This window comes from Lytechinus variegatus, chromosome 1 (assembly GCF_018143015.1).
Source record: "Lytechinus variegatus isolate NC3 chromosome 1, Lvar_3.0, whole genome shotgun sequence".
NCBI lineage: Eukaryota > Metazoa > Echinodermata > Echinoidea > Temnopleuroida > Toxopneustidae > Lytechinus > Lytechinus variegatus.
In genome coordinates this window covers 35423368-35446922 of record NC_054740.1, presented here as the reverse complement: position 1 = coordinate 35446922, position 23555 = coordinate 35423368, and the positions used below count along the sequence as shown (strand labels likewise).

The 23555-nt window shown below is 35.6% G+C and overlaps 1 protein-coding gene across 1 annotated transcript in view; it reads left to right on the top strand.

Annotated features, from left to right (window-relative positions):
- The first annotated feature begins 2803 nt into the window (after positions 1 to 2803).
- Positions 2804 to 23555, top strand: part of LOC121412705 (zeta-sarcoglycan-like) — a 53291-nt gene continuing 32539 nt past the window's right edge. Inside the window, 1 exon segment of the mRNA XM_041605484.1 lies at positions 2804 to 2921. The gene's annotated coding sequence lies outside the window, so the exon portion shown is untranslated.

Below are 23555 nucleotides of genomic sequence, written 5' to 3'. Positions count from 1 at the left end.
AAAAAAAAAAAAAACCTCAAAGGAGGGGGCCCCTGGTTCGTCAGGGATCAGTTGTGACTCATCTGCCCCCCCCATAGGTACGCTAGTGGTTAGAGTTAGGATTGTAATAGCGTTTTTGTTTCAGTCAGAGTAATGTAAAGATAGGGATTAGGTTTATTTAGTTTTGGAGGTTAGCTTTTATGATTATCTTAACATGCAGATTTTCCATCGGAGTAATTATCGCCAGAGCAAATGTTATGGAACCGAAATATATGATTGTCCACTACACCAAGGAAATACTTGGTAGCTGTTTTTCAACTTCGCATAGAAATTGGGTCTCCCTGTATAACTCAGAAGCCAGATTTGGACTCTTGATAATTACAGAATAGCTCCTCTAGAATATTAAAGGGGTATGTCAGATAGTATAGTAGTAAAGTATGTTATACTGATGTGAAAGCATATCACTGGAAAATAAACAATCACCCAATGTTGCTCATAGAACCCAACTTAACTACCCCGGTATTCACTATCATGTCTGCTAGCATACCTTTCTCATTCAACTTAAAGCTTGTGTATAGTTTTGGTAAATCCACCAAAATGCACCTATCACTATTCCAATTCATTGCTAGCTAATATGAATGGATATGCCCTATAACAGTTATGATGTGGAGGATATGAAATGAAAATGTGTTTTACAGGATAAATTTTGCGATTTTACATGGAAATTTAACTTGATCGGGTCACCCGATCAAATTAAAATATCTGTGTTTTTGTCTTTCAATTAAATCCTATTCCAAATCATGGAATGGGCTGAAACTTTCAAGATATGTTCTTTGTAACTTTTGGATATCTAATCACTAAATTTATAAGATAAGTGCTTGAATGCCCATTTTTAAAATTTAAAACAAACATCGCCGAGAGAGGGCGCTATATATCCAAGATTTGAATATTTGAAATTTTCTCAGAGAAGTGCAGTTGGAAAAATATCTAACGGTCTCTACGCTTCAGTAAGACTGTCATATTAGATGATATTCGATTATCAATCACATTATTGACCCTTTACCAAAGCTATACACAGGCTTTAACGTCGATAGCCATTCACCATTCATATGCTGGTTACTACAAATTTGAGTTAAAAGGGGAGTTCACCTTGATGAAAGTTGGTTTAATTAAAAGCAGAAAAATAATGAAAAATATTTGTGAAGGTTCAATGAAGGTCTATCAAGAACAACAGAGTTATGAAGTTTTAAAGGTTTCATTTTGTGATGTCACAGGTGAGTAGCTGGTCTATAGTTGTGTAATATAAATTCCACAAAGTACATTTTTCTCAAAGCATTGATAGTGACTTTATTTGTGTGGTGGATATATGATCAGACACATCAGTTCATACCCCAGTCTATAAGAAAAATATTTTTATTCATCATGTTCTATTGAAAATATGGATTTATGGAATTTGTTTTGCATGAAATATAGGGGAGCTGCTTACAAAAAAAGTGAATTCACAACCCTTATTCTCTAATGGATTTTCATCAAAATTTCAATTGTTTTCTCAAATTTTTCTGGTTTTGTTAAAACCGATTCATAATGCTGAACTTTCCCTTAAAAAATACAGGTGCATTGTGATGGTTGAGATCACCCTGTAGATAATAATTGAAGAAGAGAATAAGAAAAAAATGAGAACAAAGCATTTTATGGTATTGAGCTGGGGAAAATAAAGCTGTTCGTAAGATACGAATGACTTTACGCATGTCTGGTAACCCTTTCTCATGCCAAGTGATATCCCTATGTAATTGAGTTAGGACCTAAGATCATGTTCCAGTCGTGAGTAAAGTTGTGCGTAACTTTACGATCAGCTTTATGAAACACTCACCAGATTTGTATGAAAATACATGTTTATTTCAATTAGTAATCATAGAAGTTTTTGTGATAGTGTAATAAATTTTATGATTTTGGGCTCATGGCAAATGCAAGATGGGTGTGCATAAATTGCCAATGTGACATAAAACTGAAGAGAATATCACTAAGATATGAAAAATAAAAAAGAATATCACAGATAAAATATATTACTTGGAATGATATGAAAAAGGGGAGTAACAGAATGTCACGTGAGGGAAACCTGGATAAAACTCATTGTTAAGGTAAAAAGGAAAGATTTGTAAAGGGGAATGAGAGAGACATGCAGAGGAGATGGGGGGGGGGAGATGAAGAAAGTGAGGGGAGGAGAGAGATTGAAAGGGGGGATATCTTAAAGGAGAAATTCACCCTGACAAAAGGACTTTTGTAAAAATAGTAGTATTAGCAGTGGCCGTGGATCGGTTTTCAAAGTGGGAGGGCTGACCATGCAAAGAATAACAATCATATGGTCATTTTCAAGGGCTGAAGCCTCCCAGCACCCCCACCCCCCCCCCCTCCCCCCTCCCCCCACTTCCGCAGCCCCCCCTGAAAAGCAATAAAAAATTTGGTGGTTTGAGGAAAATCCATGTAAAAATTTTAAAAGTTATAACACTTAATTTTTTCATTTGTGACGTCATATGCGATCAGCTTCCCATGTGTCGTAAATTTTAAAAATGAACAAAATATCTTTTCCTCAAAAACTGAAAATGGGTTTTACTGTACCTTTGGCTTAGTCAAAAGACAAATTATTTTACACCCGCTCATAAAAAAAAAATCAGTCATCATAAACCATTACAAAATTTAAATATGTGCATTTTTTAAAATTATTTCTCAACGATATGATATTGAAAGGCAATTATGAGAAGTGGGGAGTGGTTTTCCATTCTGTTTTTGATCAGGCGCCCTCTGTATTTCAAACATCATTATTTTTCCCAGGTCAAATTCCTGTCTCTCGACTTTGACTTTTTTGAGGCTGGATTTGCTGAAGATTCATCGTCCAGATTTGCTAACTTACCTGTCAGTAGCCTTTTCCAGTTAATTAATTTCAGGTATGATCAGTGTGTTGTACATCGTTATTATATTTGCTGATTGTGTGTTGAATGAATTGCTATTACATGTCTTACGTTTTGGCAGCTGCTCTCATCGAGATCCTCGTCGAATGCCAACGGCAAGCAACGGGCTGGGTACGATTCCTAGGGCTGGGGCTTGGGCGCCCGGGTCGGGCTGGCAGCTCGGAGCCAAATTCGATTTGTTTTCTAAACCCGACACTGCCACTGTCATCGTCAGTAGTCTTTTTCAATCAATCAGTTTCAGGTGTAATTATAGACAGCTGTCACAGCTGGTAGCCGTCTGTTTCGAGGAGATTTTTAACATTTGTAATTGTATTTTTTTTTAATTTCTTCTCGTATTACTATTAGGAATAAAAGAATTAGACCAAAAGCTTCAGTCTCTGTATTTTGGTTGTTCCGCTGAACTGCGTTGGGTCACTCACCAATACATAGACTGAAAAGCTTGGAGGCCCGTACGTACAGACAACGTATTTTAGCAGTAACGTTAGATCTAACAGCGGAAACCCGATTTTCCAATCGTTTTTTGTACATAAAATGTCATATTATGAAAAAGAAATCACATCCATATTTACGCAAAAAAATGTTTAAAATTCAGAAATATCGTACCCTAGACCTCAGTTACCGCTAATTCTTTTGAAATGATGATCGAAACATTGTCATCTTTGATCCTTTCGTTGGTCAATGTAAGTTGCCATCTTGGATGACGTCATCATCATTACAGACGTATGTACCAGTCGCTACCTATCGCGATATGTGCCGCTGCTTTGCGCTTGGACATATTGATGTGCGTGCGTTCGGAACTTGTTGCTCGCATTGATTGGCCAAGATATCGAAAATTTAATCTGAAAGCCTTGATAAAAGCACAACTCGACGGCTGCCATATTTTCCTCTCCGGCAGAAAGTCAAAAAATAAGGAATAACCCGGGGAATAACTCATCGGTAACGTATATTTTCGAAATATTATAAAATGTGTATATTATCAGTAGAAAGATTAGAGTCTAACGACAATAGTGGACCTTCGTCCAAGATAATATAATGTCATTTAGAATCTAAAAGAAGTAAAAAATCTGGACAAAACCCGTCCGCCGAATTGTCGGACCAGATTATACATGCAGGCTCGTACTGACACATTGCCGTCGGTGAATGGGGATTGTAGTAAAATGTCAGAAATTGTTGAATAAATCCCCAGAAACGACGGTTATTCCTGTCTATAAAAGAATAGGATCATGCACTCATTCAATGAACAAGGTTATGATATAACCTTGTTCTCACTTATATCTCCATGTGTGGCAAAATAAGGGTGGCAATGTTTGGCTTATTTTCTCTCTTTTGGGCAAATGCTTGATTTTTTTACACTGACAGTTTCCATTACACCTATTATTCATATAACTTGACTCTTATTTAAATTTTATTCTTTAATTATTTTTTTCTTAATTAAAAATAGAGATCAAAAAATGAAAATTTTCCTGCCAAATTACTTTCCACCAATAGAGGGCATACAAAAAATATGCCCAAAATTCAAGTTTTTGAGCACTTTGGTGAATACAAAAATTATTCCCAAGTTACTAATGAAAAATAAATTGCAACTGTATGGAAATTAGTAATTTGGATCACAAAAGTGATATTTTAATGATTTTTTAAAGTGTGTGCTCTGTACAACATTGGCATACCATAGTCCTACCTGTAAATTCCCCACAGGCAGGGTGGTAGCAGTGAACAAGTGGGATCATGGGGTAGTAGCCCTAGACAGGAATAACCGTCGTTTCTGGGGATTTATTCAACAATTTCTGACATTTTACTGTAATCCCCATTCACCAACGGTAAAGTGTCCGTGTGGGCTCGCATTTGTTATAACACCAGCACTTTTGTCAATTCAGAGTCCAAACTTTTGGGCTATATTACACATCGAAGTTACACTCTAATGATATATGAACTACAAATTAAAAATATAGAACTATTAAACCTAAAACTACTTTAAAAGATATACATGAAAATGCATGAAAATTATACTTTACTGATGTTTAGTTGGGAAAAGCACAGCGAAATCGATCAAAATGGCAGCCAAACTATGAAATATTTACAAACGAACGGAGAGGGCGTCAACAATTTACAAATGTGATATCGATATTGCATTCCACCAGCACACCTACAAGGCAATATACGAATACAATAATACGATACACTACACGAAGACAAACGATACTAGTTATAATCGTGATATATCGAGACATTAATTAAGTTAATAACGATAATGACGTCATTCAAGATGGCAACTTGCAAGAAAAACCGTCAGGTCAGGAGAAAATGTCTTTGATGACAGATTTCTCAATCATCCAGTGGATTTTTTTTCAATAACTCCGGTCCAAGGTATGCAATTACTTAAGTTATTTATATTTCCCTGATAATGGGAACCATGAAAATGTAAATTTCGCTCAAAAAAACAGTTTTAAATCGTGATCTATAAAACTCTAGTTCACTATACGTTGTCAGTAGCCACGGGCCCCTAAGCTCTTCAGTCTATGTATGGTGAGTGGAGCCAACGTAGTTCAGCGGAACACCCAAAATACAGAGACTGAAGCTATTGGTCTAGTAGTAGCCTAGCCCCACTCATTCAATGAACAAGGTTATGATATAACCTTGTTCTCAGTTACATCTCCATGTGTGGCAAAATAAAGGGTGGCAATTTTGGCTTATTTTCTTTTTTCTATAGGACAAATGCTTGATCTTCTTACACTAGTAGTTTTCAATATAGCCATTCATAACTTGGCTCTTAAATGTAAATTTGATTCTTTAAAGGGGAAGTTCACCCTGAAGAAAACTTTGTTGTAAAAATAGCAGAAAAATAGTAAAAAATATAGGTGAAGGTTTGAGGAAAATCCGTTAAAGAGTAAGAAAGTTATTAGAGTTCAAAGTTTTGGATTTGTGACGTCATAAACGAGCAGCTGCCCCATGTGTTATGTAATATAAAATGCATGAATTTCAAATTTTGCATGGTTCCTGATGACTTAATTTTGTTTTCTATTCATGATCGGGTGTGAAATGATTTGTCTATTGATATACAAAAGGTACAGTGAAAACCATTTTCAATTTTCTGAGAAAATGACATTTCATTGATTTTTTACCATTCGCTATGTAGGAATGCTGCTCGCATATGACGTCACAAATCAAATAATTGAAATTCTAATAACTTTTTAATTATTTGATGAATTTTTCTCAAACCTTCGGCAATATTTTTAATTATTTTTACAATAAATTTTTTGTCAGGGTGAACTTCCCCTTTAAAATATTTTTTTGTTGATTAGAAATTGAGATTGAAAAATGAAAATTTTCTTGCCATATTATTTTCCACCAATAGAGGGCGTACACATAAATATGCCCAAAATTCAAGTTTTTGAGCGCTCTGATGAATACAAAAATTATTCCCACATTACTACTGAAAAATAAATTGCACTTGTATGGAAATTAGCAATTTTGGTCACAAAAGTGATATTTTAATGTTTTTTTAAAGTGTGTGCTATGTACAGCATTGGCGTACCATAGTCCTACCTGTAGTCGTAGACTCCCCACAGGCAGGATGGTCGCAGTGAACAAGTGCCTAGCCCTAGTAGTGGGGTATCTGGGGAGTAAAAAATATTTACTACGTAGGCTTACCGTACTTCCCAATGATACCTGGTAGTGGATCTCATTTATCCCTGTGTAGGGATGAGATTCCCACGGTCAAAGTAAGGCTAAATCAACAGTTGTCCATTACGTTTGGAGCCCGAGGGGGGCACTTCCATTGATGAGTGGATACCATGCGCGACCATGGGGTCTTGAAAAGCAACCTAAACACATATTTTCCATATTCTAAAAATGCACCCCTTAACAAGTATTGGCATGTGAAACCCTACCCTTAACAAGTATTGGAAACAAATTACTATAAGTTGGCAAGTCTTCCCAGAACAGCCCCTAAACAAGTACAGCAATGCATTTTCCATATTCTAAAAATTCACCCCTTAAAGGTCAAGTCCACCTCAGAAAATTGTTGATTTGAATCAATAGAGAAAAATCAGACAAGCACAATTCTGAAAATTTCATCAAAATTGGATGTAAAATAAGAAAGTTATGACATTTCAAAGTTTCGCTTATTTTCAACAAAATAGTTATATGAACGAGCCAGTTACATTCAAATGAGAGAGTCGATGATGTCACTCACTCACTATTTCTTTTGTTTTTTATTGTTTGAATTATACCATTTTTCTATTTTTACGAATTTGACAATTAGGATCTCCTGGCCTGAAGCACAAAATGTTAAAATAATGGAATTCCACGTGTTCAGGGATGAATGAAACTTTATTTCACATGACAATGACAAGAAAATAAAAATATTGAATATTTCATATAGAAAAGAAATTGTGAGTGAGTGATGTCATCAACTCCCTCATTTGGATGTAACTGGCTTGTTCATATAACTGTTTTGTTGAAAATAAGCGGAACTTTAAAATGCAATAACTTATTTTACATCCGATTTTGATGGAATTTTCAGTGTTATGCTTGTTTAATTTTTCTCTTTTTATTCAAATCAAGTTTTTGTTGGGGTGGACTTGTCCTTTAACAAGTATTGGAAACAAAACGATACTCTTAGCAAGTATTCCCTGAAATGAACCCCTAAACAAGTACAGAAATATTTTATTGTTATGTCACGCATCTGTCGGTCGTCGGTTTTACCTTTAGACACCATTATTTTGGTTTAGTACGGCCCCACCTTCCACACCTCGCGCAAATTGGACTCTAAACACGTAGTGTTGGGGCAAAAAGGACATCCTTTATAAAACATTTGGATTTTGTTTCATCATCCCCGCATATTTGACCCAAACACGTATATTTTTCCGAGCGAATTAGATACCCTTTTTTCAATATTTTTGTGTTTTTGACACCCTTATCATGTTACGTACGTAACGTGCCCTATCATGAAAAAGACATCCTTTTTACATGTTTTTTGGGTCGCGCATGGTATCCAATCGTCAATGTAAGTGCCCCCCCTGGGGTTTGGAGCCCAAACTAACGTAAATGGGCCCAAACCATATTAACCCCCCATTTTTAATAAAGGTCCTTATATTTATGAAATAAATAGTACTAAATTTGAAAAAACATAAGAGCACAAGCGTTAACTTACCCAGTCTGTTTACGTCGCCATTTCTTAATCTTTTGTTATTGATACCAAGATACCACACGCGTGTACAGCTGCCAACTTGGATTTTAAAAAGTACTTGAATCGGCCGATAAATATCATGAATCGTAAAATACTGCGTCGGTCAATAAACACATAACAAGTGCTAAGTAAATGATATTTTTGGACTGAAACAAATGTTTTACAATTAATATGATATATATATATTAATAATAATACTGCAGACAACAGGAAGCAGGATGGCTGAAAAATGCGCTAAAAATGAAGAAATCCTTGGTTTTGTTCCGAGTTCAATATCTTTCTTGCAAATTTAGGATCTTGCATGTATCTTCAAAGTAACAAATAAAGAAGCAAACCACATACATTTCAACTGCATTGAATTTTCACAGATAAAGTCAACTGAATGGTTCTGGGTTGCTTTCATCAGCTGCGAGCTTATTGTGGGAGCGAATGGCTGCTGCGACTACCAGTGTTTTCTGTGGGTCAGTGATTGAACAAATTTGAAATTGTGCTCTTATTAGTTGAAAGTTTTCTAATTTTCTTGTAAGATATTTTAAATTATAATGCATGTGAGTTAGATCTAAAGTTAGAAATCAAAATTCTAATTCTGTTTACATGTAGATCTCAAGTTAGGAATTAAAATTCAACAACATCTGTGCAAACACAACCATGTGCGCACTGCGCACCTGTGGTTGTATACATCGAGCACGCAAACTGTAAGTTTCATATCCACAGTCAAATTTTAATATAGAAAATATGTATTTCTTAGTTTTAGAGGGAACAGAAGAGAATAGTTTTGAAACTTGTTGTCAGTGGCTAGGCAAGGTCATATAACATGACTTCTGGGCTCTGTAACACAAAGGTTTGCGATGAATTGCAAATATGAAAGAACCTCACTGATTGGTCACTCATCAGTATTTCAAAACTAATGTGCGTGTAACATTGATATTGATTGGTCAGTTCATTTAGCGATTGATCGCTAATCTTTGTGTTATGGAGCCCTGGTCATTAGGTGCAACCTTGCCTATAATAAAAGTACATGTAGATAAAAAACGTAAATTGTAGTCTTGTATCCATAGGCAAGGTTATATACCTAATGATAAGTATTCATTGAGAGGCACACAAAATGATAGTGGCAGAGCATATGAATAGTGAGAATAGCAAATTACATTTTGTGGAGCAAAAAAATAACATTCTTTAATGACCAGAGACAAAAACCCTGTGGATATAAAAGAAAATGTAGCATCATTGCCTGGAAAGATCAATGACCTTTATGCAGCATCCTGATCCTAAACACTCCAATTCATTACCTACTAGTATTTGTTTGTGACCCACCATGTTGAAGAAAGGTCAAAGGTCACAGAGGCTTACCTATTTTGTTATATTTTTTGGAGAACATCTTTAATTGTAGTGTTTGGGTACATCATACTATAGGGGAAGGCGGGGTAAGTTGTGACACTTTTTGCATTTTGCATGTTAGAATTGATATGACTAATAATATTGTAGAAATAAGTAACTTGCCTTTAAATTTGATTCTTTGGAACATTTTTCACCTATATATAACTTTCTACCCCCACACTGAAATTCATTGTGACCTTTGAAAAAAACGATGTCAAATGGCTCAACTTGCCCCATATGTGGGGTAAGTTGTGCCACCTCCTGGGGTAAGTTGGGCCACAAAAACTATGTACAAAATGTATGAAGAAGAAGCAGCATGACAATTTTTTATTTAAAGTCTTTTCACTTGCTAATTCTCTATAAATACTAACATCCACTAAAAGTAAAAGAACTGTCATGTGAATTTACACCTTTCTGCCTGCATATCAATGGCTTTTCAAGTTTTTTTTATTTTTCACTCTTATTACCATAAGAATTACCATGGCTCAACTTGCCCCATGTTGGCTGGCTCAAAGTACCCCAGTCCGAACTTAATGCGATATTTTCACATCCACTCATTTCTTATGCATCCATCATTTAAAAGACTATGAAAAGAATGAAGATCCATACCTGGTCTAACAATATTGTTATTATTTCTTTATCATATTTAAAGACGTGTGTGGGGAAACAGCACTCCAGTATTTTACACCCCTTTTCACTTTTTTGCTGAAATTTGTATTTTTCCGTCTAAAAAAGTACTTTTTGTTTCAAAGTCGAAAACAACATGGTTGGGTAAAGGGTTATGTAATGGGTCATCAATACATGACACCACCACAATGTCCGAATCATTCATTATTGGCCTGGAGGTGGTGGCACAACTTGCCCCTATGCTCAACTTACCCCGCCTTCCCCTACTGTTCTTGTTGAAAGTTGATGTTTGCAGGTCAAATATCATTCATTTTTATTCCCATTAGCTGAAGTTAAAATCTAGTCTTTGTAGTTGGCAGATAATTAAGATTTTGAGGATTAACATCTGATTACAAGGTTCATTATTTGTCAGAACATCGGTTAAGGGATAATCAACTTTAAACTTAAACACCTTTCAATTGTTGTTTAACGCATCAATCATTTAAAAGTCCCAGTCCCACTGGCTGATGGACACAAATCATATATGCATTAGGGACACAATGGACAAGCAAAAGTTTAGGGGTGGCGCTATCTGTTTTCATCTGCTCCAGAAATAGACAGAAATTTGCAAAAAAAATTGCGAAAACGAATGGAAAGAACAGACTTTGTTCATTATAGCGGGGATGTTCATCGGAAGCCTAGCGAATGAAAGTGGATGACAGCTTTGAATACTTTTTATACAAGTTGTGCTTTAATACATCCTTTAGACTATGTCCATAAGACATTCAATGTACATTTTCTTTCCCCCCTTTTCCCATTTTTCTGCTACAATGGATTTGAGTTGCGAGGATGTCCAGAGGATTCAGTGAGGATAAAGCAGATGATAAAAGATACAGAATGTTTGTTGCTTGTGTCGCAGATTTACATCGTACATGGCCAGTGGCGGACGGTGACCCGGAGGAGACAAAGCATTGAAGGGGCACTGTATTGTTTGTGAACAATGCTGTGCCCTCCTTCGGGTCACGGTCCGCCACTGTACATGGCAGAGAGTAATATCCTTTCTGAAAGTTTTGTTTGCAGCTCAAAATGTTTTGCGCGTATGAAATCACAGTGGACAGATGCTCGATGGATAGGGTGTATGAAACAACTATGCAATGAGTACACAACTGATGCAAAATGTTTTCCAACGGATGGCAAGAATTTTCTGCATTTCATATCCTCTTTTCTCAGATCTATACAGATCATTTTTTTCTTGTTATCCTCCTGTTACATGTTGTTTGGGAATTCGGTCTTTTAACAGACTCCCCTACAGGGTCTTTCTCTGCCTCACAATCTACAGTCGGAATGATGTTGTTTCCATGGTAACCCATCTTCGTACCAATGTGTCATGTTGTTGTCTGGCAGAATTTCAAGGATTCGTGGTGTATTGTGTGTAATGTAGTCTGCATGCACAGAGAGTTTATGCCCTGAAAAAAATTTACTTTCATTTTGAGCATATCCTTAATATCCCTTTTGATGTACAGTGCGTCCCAAAAAAAACTATACACTTTTGAAATGGCTGCCAAATAAAAAATGTAGCACTTTGGGGGAAAAGACTTATAGATATGGAAAGTCAATAAAGTCAACTTTCAAATGACACCAAAAAGTTGAAAAACTATTCATGCTTGAGCGAGCACTGCCCACTGAAACAGAGGGTATGCAAATTAGGGTGGGCTGGAATTAGCCTTCCAATTTCTTTCAGATTTTTTGTTTGGTACTTGCAAAGTTGAAGGTTATTTGGTTAGTTAAAGATCAGATGTTATCAGTTTGTTGTTTGTGAAAATTTCATACGTTATTAAATTGAAATTTAATGCATGAGTGATCATGAATTGCAATTTTTAGTGCAGCTTTATCATGTGGATCATGCATGTGGATCTTAACAATGTCTTCATGACAGTCAGGAGAAGAGGGGGTAATATGACTTAGGTAGGTGAAGTAAGTTGATGGGCTTAAGGTCAACAGAACATTTAGCAACCCCTCCCTCCATCTCTACCCCCTCCCCCCCACCTTTCTCCTCCTGGGAGACTAAGCTTGGCTAGGCTGGGCAGGAATTAGCCATACAGTTTTTTGAGAGGTTAGTCCTTTGGAACTTACAAAGCTAAGGGTGTTCTGCTATTCATGAGTGAGATAAGTTTTGGTTTTAATAGGCAAATTTCATGAATTACTCAATTGAAATGTACTGCATGAGTGAACAGGAATTCAATTTTAGTGTAGCATATTCATCTTGTGGACATCAGAAGTGTGTTCATGAGAGTCAGAGTAATGTGATGGTACATGTACCTGTTACAAGCAAGAGGGCGAGGTATGCTAAGACTTGGTTAAAAGGGCATTCCTCTTCTTTTTGTCCTTTTACAAATTAAAAGTCATAGGTACCCTCCCCTCTTCATCTCCATTTTCCAGCCCCCCCCCTCTCTCTCTCTGTCCCATCTCCCGGATTGTAGCCTTTTCAAAACTTAACTGCCAAGTGACCGGTGGCTGATGGTCAGTTTGAATGATTACCAAAAAAAATAATGATTATGATGATTAATGAAATAATTTATTGGAAAAAATTAATGTTTTATTGATCATATTGCACATTGAATGAGTTAATTTACTGATAAATTGTTGATTGAATGATTGATAGGAAAAAGTTGATGCCCTAATTCAGAATTAATCATTAAACCAACATTCTGCTCTGGACTTCACGCGTACATAAGAATAGCCATAAGTCTCTCAACAGGAGGGGAGGGTGGGAAAGAGGGAGGGGGCGGGGCTGAATGTTCTGTTGACCCTTATTCCATCAACCTACTTCTCCCACTTAAGCCCTATCTCACCCCCTATTAATCCGACTGGCCGACTCCCATGAACACATTGCTGAGATCGCCATGATAAAGTTGAAATGCTGCCCCAAAAGAGATCCAAATGATAAAGCTGAAATGCTGCTCCAAAAGTGTAATTTGTGTTCACTCATGCATAAAAGTTCAATTCAATAACTTAAAAAAATTGCTTAAGCTATCAAAACTGATCAAGGTTGATCATTAATTTATCACAACGCCCTTAACTTTGCAAGTTCGAAATGATTTGCCTCTCAACAACTGAAATAAATTGGAAGGCTAATTCCAGCCCACCATAATTTTCATACCCTTTGTTTCAGTGGGCAGTGCTCGCTCAAGCATTAATATTTTTCCAACTTTTTGGTGTCATTTGAAAGTTGACTTCATTGGCTTTCCATATATGAGAGTCTTTTTCCCCAAAGTGCTAGATTTTTTATTTGGCGGCCATTTCAAAAGTGTATAGTTTTTTTTGGGACGCGCTGTAGAGTGAGAATAAACATGTGTACATGTACTGCGAATGAGTTTAGTTGAACCACAAACTGTTTAACATGAACATGTAGTACATTTCAGACAATGTTTACAAACTACATGTACCAGTGGATATAATCTGAAAAGTATACTAGTAATCAACAGTCGGGGAAAGATACATGTATGTACATAAATGTATTGGGGTGATGCAACAAGAGTAAACAATAAATGTGAGAGAAAAATCAGAAAAAGTATGCAACTTGTGTCATAGGGACATGAGTTAAGAAATGTTGCAACAAGAGTTTAAAAAAATGTGAGAGAAAAAGTATGCAACTTGTGCCATAGGGTCAGATACAGTAGGATTGTACCTGTACAATTAAGAATTGATATGTCCATTCAATAAATTTGCTCTCTTAAATTTGTGTACTGTACATGTACATGTACATGTATGCATGTACCGATACATGTAAAGCATAGTGTTTTACTTGTTTTATATCTGTATATTAAATTGAATTTTTCATTTAGCAGAAAATACATTTTGGGATTTTACAGCATAAAACATGCATCCTTTTTTGATGTCTTAGTGCTTTCAAATTAATAATAATAAGTGTGAATTGGAAAAGGTGATGTATAGAAATAATTTATGATTGCAATGGTACTTTTATACCGTTTTCTTATTTTTTTTTCATTTTAATCAGTTTATTTTGATTACCGGTAATTTGTTAATTCTATTAATTCTTCTTTTTATTTTTTCTCATTATCAATTGATAGTATTTTGAGGGGTGAATATTGAAGTGATATTTTTTTTAATCCCTATATTGTATTTTAAACCTTTGAATGTGTGGAAATAAAATACAATTTTGTAGAGAAGTCTGCTGTGTAGTACTATTTTCATATTTGGGGATGAAAAATAATAGTACATTTTGAAATGAGATTTAATGAAAGTGTATGTACATGTAGACCTACATGTACATGTATATAGGAAAAAAATTGAGTCCCAACACTTTAAAAAATATTGGGTAAAATTTTAACCAGCAGGAAGGTAATTATGTGTCCAACCACTTTGGGGCAGTATTTTACCCAATGCGGGAAGCATATTGTCCAGTAAGGTTGAAAAATAAGCAGCAATTTGAAGAATGCGCAAAATTTTCATCACACTGGATTTTTACCCAATATTTTTCAGAGTGAAGGAGGATGTGTGAAGCCTTTAGTACTTACTGATGACTCATGATGTGTCAAAATGAAAATAATAAGCTTTCTATTTTCATTTTGACAATCATAAAGAATTTTGAAGGTTTCAGGATGGGGAATACACATTTTTACAGATACGTAGCCTTTCATATACAATATAAAAAGAGATTTTTGAGGTGAAAGATTTTACTGACATAGTCTTCTCTGGTATTTCCATGTACATGTAAGCCGGACAGGGATTACACATGTACTGTATGTTTTCAATATGAACTAATCTTTGAAGGAAAAGTTACATTGAATTTATTAGTGACTGAAGAAAAAAAAATGGTTTTTTTTCATCATACAATGTACATGTACTTCTACATTGTACATGCATTGCTTTTGGGGGGTTTTGATATATGTCATACAGTAGTTAGTTTTCCCAAACTTGACATTTCTCAAATTGTATTTGGCATGGAGAATTGAAAATGTTTTATTAAACTGTGAAGGTTACAGCAGGGAAGTGAACTACACTTCCCTCCCTGGTTTAGAGAATACTTTTAAAGAAAAGCTGATCAGAAAGATAGCAATGTTTAAATACGTACCCATTGCCTATCTCAGGTTCACTTCACATCCCAAGTGTAAGAAACATTTTCTTTGAGTCAATAATAAATACTGCTTATCATCTGAGAAACCCTTCATTTTCATGACGTCATTGTCACTTAGGCGTGTCAAAGCTTGGATGTTGATTCACACTTCTGTCACATAGAGGAGATGTCTAATTTTCTTTTCTGGAGGTATTTTTTGTGTTGTAATTCTAAAATGTAGCACTACTTACCCTTAAGCATTATTTTGAGCAGTAGGTATGAAGTGTCTGTTCTCATGCCTATTTAAATAAAGAAACATGTGGTTTGCAAAAGTATATTGAAAAGCAGTTTGTAAGTATTTGATTAATTGAAGTACATGTACCATACAAAGGTCGAGTAATATACATGTACATGTATATACCTGGTAGATTTTCACAAATGATTGTACACAACAATTGAAGCAATCAGGCCCTGAAAAACTGTATTGTTGCTATTTATGATATTATTTTTCTCTTTCTAATTTTCTGTACTCATAGTGAGCAAATGTACATTGTTGACCCCCCCCAAAAAAAAAAAAATCAGTCAAGTACATTCCTTTCCTCCTTTCAATGGCCAACTTGTAAACAGTATATGCACTGAATTTTACCATCAAGTTGGAACTTGGAACTCTACATACATACAAAAAAGAGTGAGGAAAAAAAGTAAGACTGAAAGAATAGGCCCTGCATATTAAGACATCAATGGCATAATAATATACAAGTACATGTGAAGCAATAATAGAATCATGACAGACTCTTCAAAGAGAGTTTTCTGATCAGTATTCAAGCTGTGTAATACATGTCTGCTCGTGTTTTGAATTGAAACATCACACTCTGTGGTGAAGCTTCATGTTCTATCCATGAGGTAAATTGATTTTGAAATTCCAATAGATTGATGTGCCTCTAGGGTACGTCCCCTGGTATCATCGATTTTTTTTTTCTTCTTTTCATAACTTTCTTTAGCATTTTTCTCTTGATCATGTTCTTCAATGTTATCATCTTTGATAATTCTGGTTATTTAGTGACGTTGTAATAATTCCACTTTTGAAAGCGAAAGTCTATCTTATTTCCACATTTCTTTTTCTTTATTTTTTTTTGCATTTCCTCCTTTTTCTTCTATTTCATCTTCTACGCATACTTCTTTTTCCTCATCTCCCCTGTTTCTTTTCCTCTTCATCCTCTCCATCTTTCTTCTTCTACTTGTAGAGGTTCTATTTCCACAAGTTTCTGTTCCTTAATAATCTCTTGCTCCTTATGTTTCCTCTCCATTTTTGTCTCTTTCTACCTTTTGTCTCATTTGTTGTCATCATCTTCTTCTACTTTGGTAACGTTTCTTCTATTTTTTCCATTCTCCTTCTTTGGCTTATTGTTTAACTAAAAAAGATAAAAATTCACTGTGCTTTATCTTTTCTTATACATTCCCTGCTCATATTCCCACTCCTCTCTGTTTCTTTGTATGTACATGTATGTCTTGTTTGTAATACTATCAGTCTCTGAAATTTCATTTGCTTGAGGAGTTGAGGTATCTTTTTTGTAATCAATCTTTGTGATTTCATTTGAGGTACCAACCATGTACTGGAGAATAATCATATTGTACACATTTTAGATCTGATTCTTCATGCATTGATCACTTCTATTTGGATATTAATTGATTATATCTATATTTCAATAGATATACCGGTATTTGTTTTTTTTTAATAACTTCAAACCTCAATTGATTTTTTTTATTTGGTTTACTTCGGTTCACAGCAAATTTAATTTTCTAGATGAAATCAACATAGTGAATCTGGTGTTCAAGCTCTTTTTTACATTTTGCTTAAAAAAAAATCATGTTTAGAACAAGATATTTTTTCGAGCAGCTGTATTTCTTCACTGTCAATGCCAATATCATATTTATTTTGATTGCTGTAGTTGTCCAGATATCAAGGTTCAGATAAATTAATATTGCACCTGTATTATTATTATTACAGCAATGACAGCTTGTTGACCTTCACTTGGGCTTGTTCACACTTGATAAAATGTACAAAAAGCATATCTGAACACAGCGTTAAGACAAACAATTTCTTGTATGACTATAATCACTATACTGACGTGGTATATAATGAATTCATGTTATTGAATGATGACTAATATAATGTCATACAACTACACTCTGGGCATCAGTTGAACTCGAAAGTTGAACCCAAACACAATTCCAACATGTATACATGTATGTTTTAATATTTTTTGATCATGGAGCAATACAACTTATTAAACATCGCATGATGTAAGCTTTGAGGACTACAGGAAAACGATGCCACCTTTACAGTGACCTACACAAAGTGTGTCATATAATAGAAATTTCTATTTCTTTTTCAGTTATTGTTCATACATACATGTATATATATTCCTGAAGTGCCAAGAGAATCAAAAGATGGACCTGTGCGCTTTATACATAGCCACTATTTATGTTTAATATTCTCATCTACGTACTTATGCATAAAATGTACTTGGTAAAACAATTTTTCCTTTGAGAGCAAGGCTGGGATGCCTACTTTAACAGTTAAAGCTAAATTACAGTAGTTGCAGTAAAACACTGCTTTTGTGAGAGTTACATAAACTGAACTTTGTGAAATCATTAAATCTAAGCTGAAAAACAATCACACTGAAGATCGCCAGCACAGATAGGCACATGAGGGACTGTATATTATATTGCTGGAATAAAGACCTGACGGAAGTGCCCGAATCCGCGCTTATTTTTCAGCAATTTCTTCCAGAATCCTTCGGTATATATTTTTTATTCATATAAACAGACACTTGGGTGGTCATTATATTGGATTCTGTAAAAAGTCATTTTGAGATTGTTACCTAAACTGGCATTTACCTTTAATTGGTCTTTAAAGGGTATTTATTCTCTAATCCAGAACCCACTGCCCCCCCCCCCTCCAGAAGGTGTTCATATGTGCATGTATAGTAAACAATAATGGAATTTTGAGTCACAAGTGACTACTTATTTTCATATTGCAGTTTTCTCCACCATCTCTCTTTAACTGCAGTATATTTCTCTTTTATCTCTCTCTATGTCAAGTTCTAAATTAAATGCATAAAAGGAACCTCACCTAACAAACTGAACACACACTCCCTGGTATTCAATTGCTTGAATATCTTTGTTTTGGGGAAAAAAGTCTTGCATAGAACAGATGAATTTATTTCAAATGATGTGATGAAATTTCATTCACAGGACCCCATCTCATGCACAAAATGGAAGGGAATGAGTAATGATACCTAAATTCGGTTGACATTTTGAGCTGTATTTCTGTTTCAGGTCATAAAGAGATGGGTTCCTTCTCAAACATGTACATCGTAGCACAAACCAATCAATCCACGGCCTCACTATATTGCCTGTATTGGACAAAATTGAAAAGGGGCTAGAAATTTGATGAAATGGATTTATTGAGAGAATGTGAGGATGGATGTATTTTTGTTTTAGAAAGATCATTGAACTGTACGAATTTCAGGCAAACCTGTGGTGATATAACCAAAAGAAAGAACAACTTTCATCAATAAGATGATATCAGAATTGAATATTTGGTATTGTATCAGGGTTATATCAACGCAGGTTTGCCTGAAATTTGTATAGTTCAATGATCTTTGGTTTATTTACTTTAGATGTTGAATTGCCACTTGCCTCTTATACCCTGTTTACACAGTAACACGGCTCGGGGGTTCGACACGCGAGCCGTGCTCAACACGGCAATTTTATGCTGTGTAAACGCGATCAGTGTGATCCGCGAGCCGTGTCGAACGCGGCTTTTTCGATCCGCCAAAATCGTAGGTTTCAACCCGCGAGCCGAGTCAGACTCGGCAATTTTTTCGTGTGTAAACAGAAAGCCGTGTCGAACTCTCTTGACCTAGGTCACTGCGCGCGCTTTCACTTTTGGCATTGTTGTTGTTTGCACGGACAAGATTCGATTCCGGCGGTGAATGTCCCGCGTTTAATATGCGACGTCATAATTCTTCTTCCGTTCGAGATCTGCGAGCCGTGTTGAACTCGCCTTTTTATATGTACGTATGAACGCGATCTCTGATCCCTTCTTCGCAGTGTTCAACCCGGCTCGCGGATTCAACATGCGTAAACACGGTATTACTCTTCACCCACTTTGTCCAGTTTCCATATACTTACCATTTGGTCGAATTTTCATAGCTTACACTTATTTACCACTTTTTTTTATTTCCGGTAATAGACTATACCCATTTCATGAATAACAGTATGGCAAGTTCCCCCAAGTCTGCGCAGTCCCCTTGTCTGCACACACACGTATCTGCGTGATTCTAGTAAAAGAAAATACGCAACGAACACAAACTGTACACACACACCACATAGACAGATATTCATTAAAAAATTCAACTCAAAATGATGGAAAAATAATTAATTTTGGGCATTTCATGTGACGGCCTCAAAATGCAGCCTTTCTCATCAAAATACCCGAATCGTGTGCAAAGTGAATAGGTGCGCAGACACGGGGAACATTTTTTTTTTCAATCTTAAAATGACTGCCTGAGGTTTTTCAAAGAAAATCCTATATTTCTTTCAAATTTTAATGAGATATTTGGTACGCTTATGATAATATAAGGAACATTATTAACAGAAATATTTTGTGAAATAAAAAGAAGTTAAGGTTAAATCCTAACTCAAATCGATAGGTGCGCTGACTTGGGGACTACCATCATAGTGTTTATGTGAACTGTGTATGAACTAAATCTTCATTTGACAAAGTGCAAAGTACACTGTCGGATTTGTGCACCAACATGGCATTAAAATATAAAAAATCACTCTTAATTTGGTCATGGTCAGTACATGTATTAATCATAATATGAACATGACTGTACAATGGTATTAAAAGAGATGGGATGTTGATGTTATGTAGCAGATTTTTACACAGGAATGTATTCTAAATAATACAGTAAAGAGTTTTCTCTTTATTACTGCTTTGGTATTAAAGGAAATGATTTCATGATTTGACATCCTTCACTTTCAATTTTGTGAAATCTATGCATCAGATATCACAGATAATTTTTTCTTAGTGATATACTTTCAAACAATGTACAAAATGTTGCTTGCAAGATTCTTGAAATTCTTGTCCTGATGGACAAATATATGTCAATTTGATATTCCATTATTTCTAATAACTAAATAAATTTATCAGCATTTGTAGAAAGTGGTTCATGCAGTATGTATACAAAATAAGAGGCTTATATCTTTCAATAAAGAATCAGAATTTCAATTACAATTTTAAGCTCTTGCCTCTGAATATTTGGCCATCCTATCTTGTGTCATATTCAAGGGAATAGATACATGTAAATTATACCCACTCAATCTGTTCTTATCTTCAATGATAATTTAGGGAGAAAATGGTTATATTGCAAATTTTTTAATGCATACTGATAAGGGATAAGTTCTAGAATCTCTGGAATTTCCATTAATATTTGACCCATAATGTTAACTGTGTGTGAGATGGGATTCTCATCAACTGTGCTTTAACATTTAAAAATCATGCTGTTATCTGGATCGTGAGATCTTTCCATAAATCCCTCAATCATGTGCAAAATTTTCAGGATGAGAAACGTATAATTTATCTTTTTTTTTTCTTTATTTTTGAAAAAAAATTAGTTACAAAGAAATGTCTGCTGTTGGTTCTTTTACTTTGCCAATTCATTATATTATTATAAAGTGTTGTTTATCCAAGGTAGCCTCATCAGTGATGTACACTGTTCTCCCAGAGGGCCCTGCTACATTTAAACGATCCATTAAATCTCCCGAATTTGAAAGATTATGACTAAAAAAGTTGCAATTCCTTTTAATGCATGGGCACGTTGTGGTCTTGTTTTTCTGACTCTCACCTTTCAGAGGGTCATGGGTTCAAATCCTAGCCATGGCGCGTTTCAGCAAAAAATTTATCCACAATGTGCTGCACTCGACCCAGGTGAGGTGAATGGGTACCCGGCAGGATTAATTCCTTGCATGCACTGAGAGCCGGTGATGGTAGCTCGAGCTAAAGCCGGGGTAATAATAGCAAGCGCTTTGTATCCTCAGGCAAAAAGCGCTATATAAATCCAGCTATTATTATTATTATTAATCCAGAATAAGCTTTCTAATGTAAAAATCTTCCAAGTTCTCCAAAATATCCAGGATGTCAGAGTACACTTTAAACATGGGCAATACTAGAGATGCATATTATCATCGACCATCGTAATGCATCATCATTAGGCCTCATCCTTAGGCATTTATTTGCTTGATGAGCTTCTTTATCTGTGATAATAATCCTTTGCTTTACATCACACCTTGAGATAATCTCTAGGGATACTCATTGATAATCATTGCCTCATTTTCTTTCTCTCATGCCCTCTCATTCAAGCTCCTCAACTCTACTCGTCCTCTCATGTTTGACTACCCCTGTCTTTCATCAACCCAACCCGTTTTCTAATTTCTCTTCCATTCTCATGATATCTTTCCCTCTCTTTTTTTTCTTTCACGAGTTCTTTCTCTCTAATCTTTCTTCTCTCCAACTCTTCATCTTTTCCCCTTTCAGTTCTTGCACCTCTCTTTTCTTTTCCATTATACAATTTTTCATCTATCCCTTTACAATGTTCCGATTATTATAAATCGTGATGTGTTATTTATTTGAAGAATCAGGCTAACTTTCCAACTGATGTGGCTTTGTGTATGTACATGAGCATTATGGCTTTCTACAGCGAACCAAGGCAGTGAAACGTGTCCAATTTATTTACATCACATCACATTAAGCGCTTTGCATTTAAACTTTTCTGAACATTTCACTGTTCTATTTTAGTGTGGTGTGAACGTGCCCCAATGTTCATCCTGCTTCTGATGACCATCAAGTTATAATGAGGGTGGGGTGGTAGAGAATCCCTTGTAGCTTTCATATTCATTTTCCAGCTGCTACATCAAAATCCAAGGGTCCCTGTAGATGGTTTTAAACCATCTCGATCACAAGAATCCCCGTCACAAGAATCCCTGTTGAATTAAAGAGAAATTCCAGTAGTTGCAGTTAACACTGATTTCATGAGAAAGTCTGTAAAACAAGGCTTAATTGCCAGTATATCATCGAGGATCTAGATCTGGTACAGTTACATTAACTGGACTTTGTGAAATCTTGAAATCTACGCTGAAAAATGTTCACACCGAAAATCCCCAACACAGATAAGCGCACGTGGGACAATGTATAATTATTGCTTAGGGCGTCGGGCCCGACGCCCTATCCGAATCCCGTGCTTATTTGCTGATTTCTCAGCAATTACACGATTTCTTCCAGAATCCTTTGGCACATGCGTTTTATTTATACAAACAGACACTTTAGTGGTCATTTCATTGGATTCTGTACGAACTCATTTTGATATCGTTACCAAAACTAGCATTTACCTTTAAGAGAATTTTTTTCAGGCAAGGAAATACCCGTAGTTCTTCCCACATTCCCACTGCCCCGAAACTTATCCTTCGGGATAAGTTCCTGAAGTTACCAGCATGCGCACTATACGGCTTGATAAGCAAGCAAGGTGCGAGATTCAAAATCGCTAGCTCAGCAGCAACCCACGGCGCCGCGCACTACTACACGTAGTGCTAAAAGTTCCTGTAATTTGCTTTCGCATTGCTAAAATACCTGCGACCTTGGAAAAATCCCTGCGAAAGCTCTGTAATTTCGACAAGTACCTACTTTAGCGGGTATTCTATTTGGGGGAGATTACGCATAAATCGCTTTCACATTTCCAAAATAACCTGGTATTTTCTGATCTGGGTAAATTTCCTGATCAGAAAATACCTGGAACTGACAAACTTTGAGGTGGTCTGAAACCACCTTGAGTCAACATCCAGTTGAACTTGATAGCAATTTTACTCTGGGGTCCTTTCTATTTTATTGATGGTTGAGGTACAAAACTATGTTTACTGTACTTTTAAAAAGGTAAATTGGCAGCTGTGGTAACGATCTCAAAATGACTTCTAACAGAATCCAATTAAAATTGATCACCCAAGTGTTTATATTTATAAATCAAAAATATGTGCCAAATGGCTCTTGAAAAAATATGTAATTACTCAGAAATGAGTAAAATATGCACAAAATTCCACAAAATATCAGGTATTCATCTATTAACAGCTGTTATAATAATACAATACCCCGCATGTATATGCCTTTTTTGTTTTAGTGAGCAGCAGAATTATTGGTTTTCAGTTTCATGATTTCACAAAGATATTAGTTCATTTCAATGTACCAGATCTGGATCCATGATAGATATGGCAATTAACCTTGATTTTAAAGACTCTCTCATTG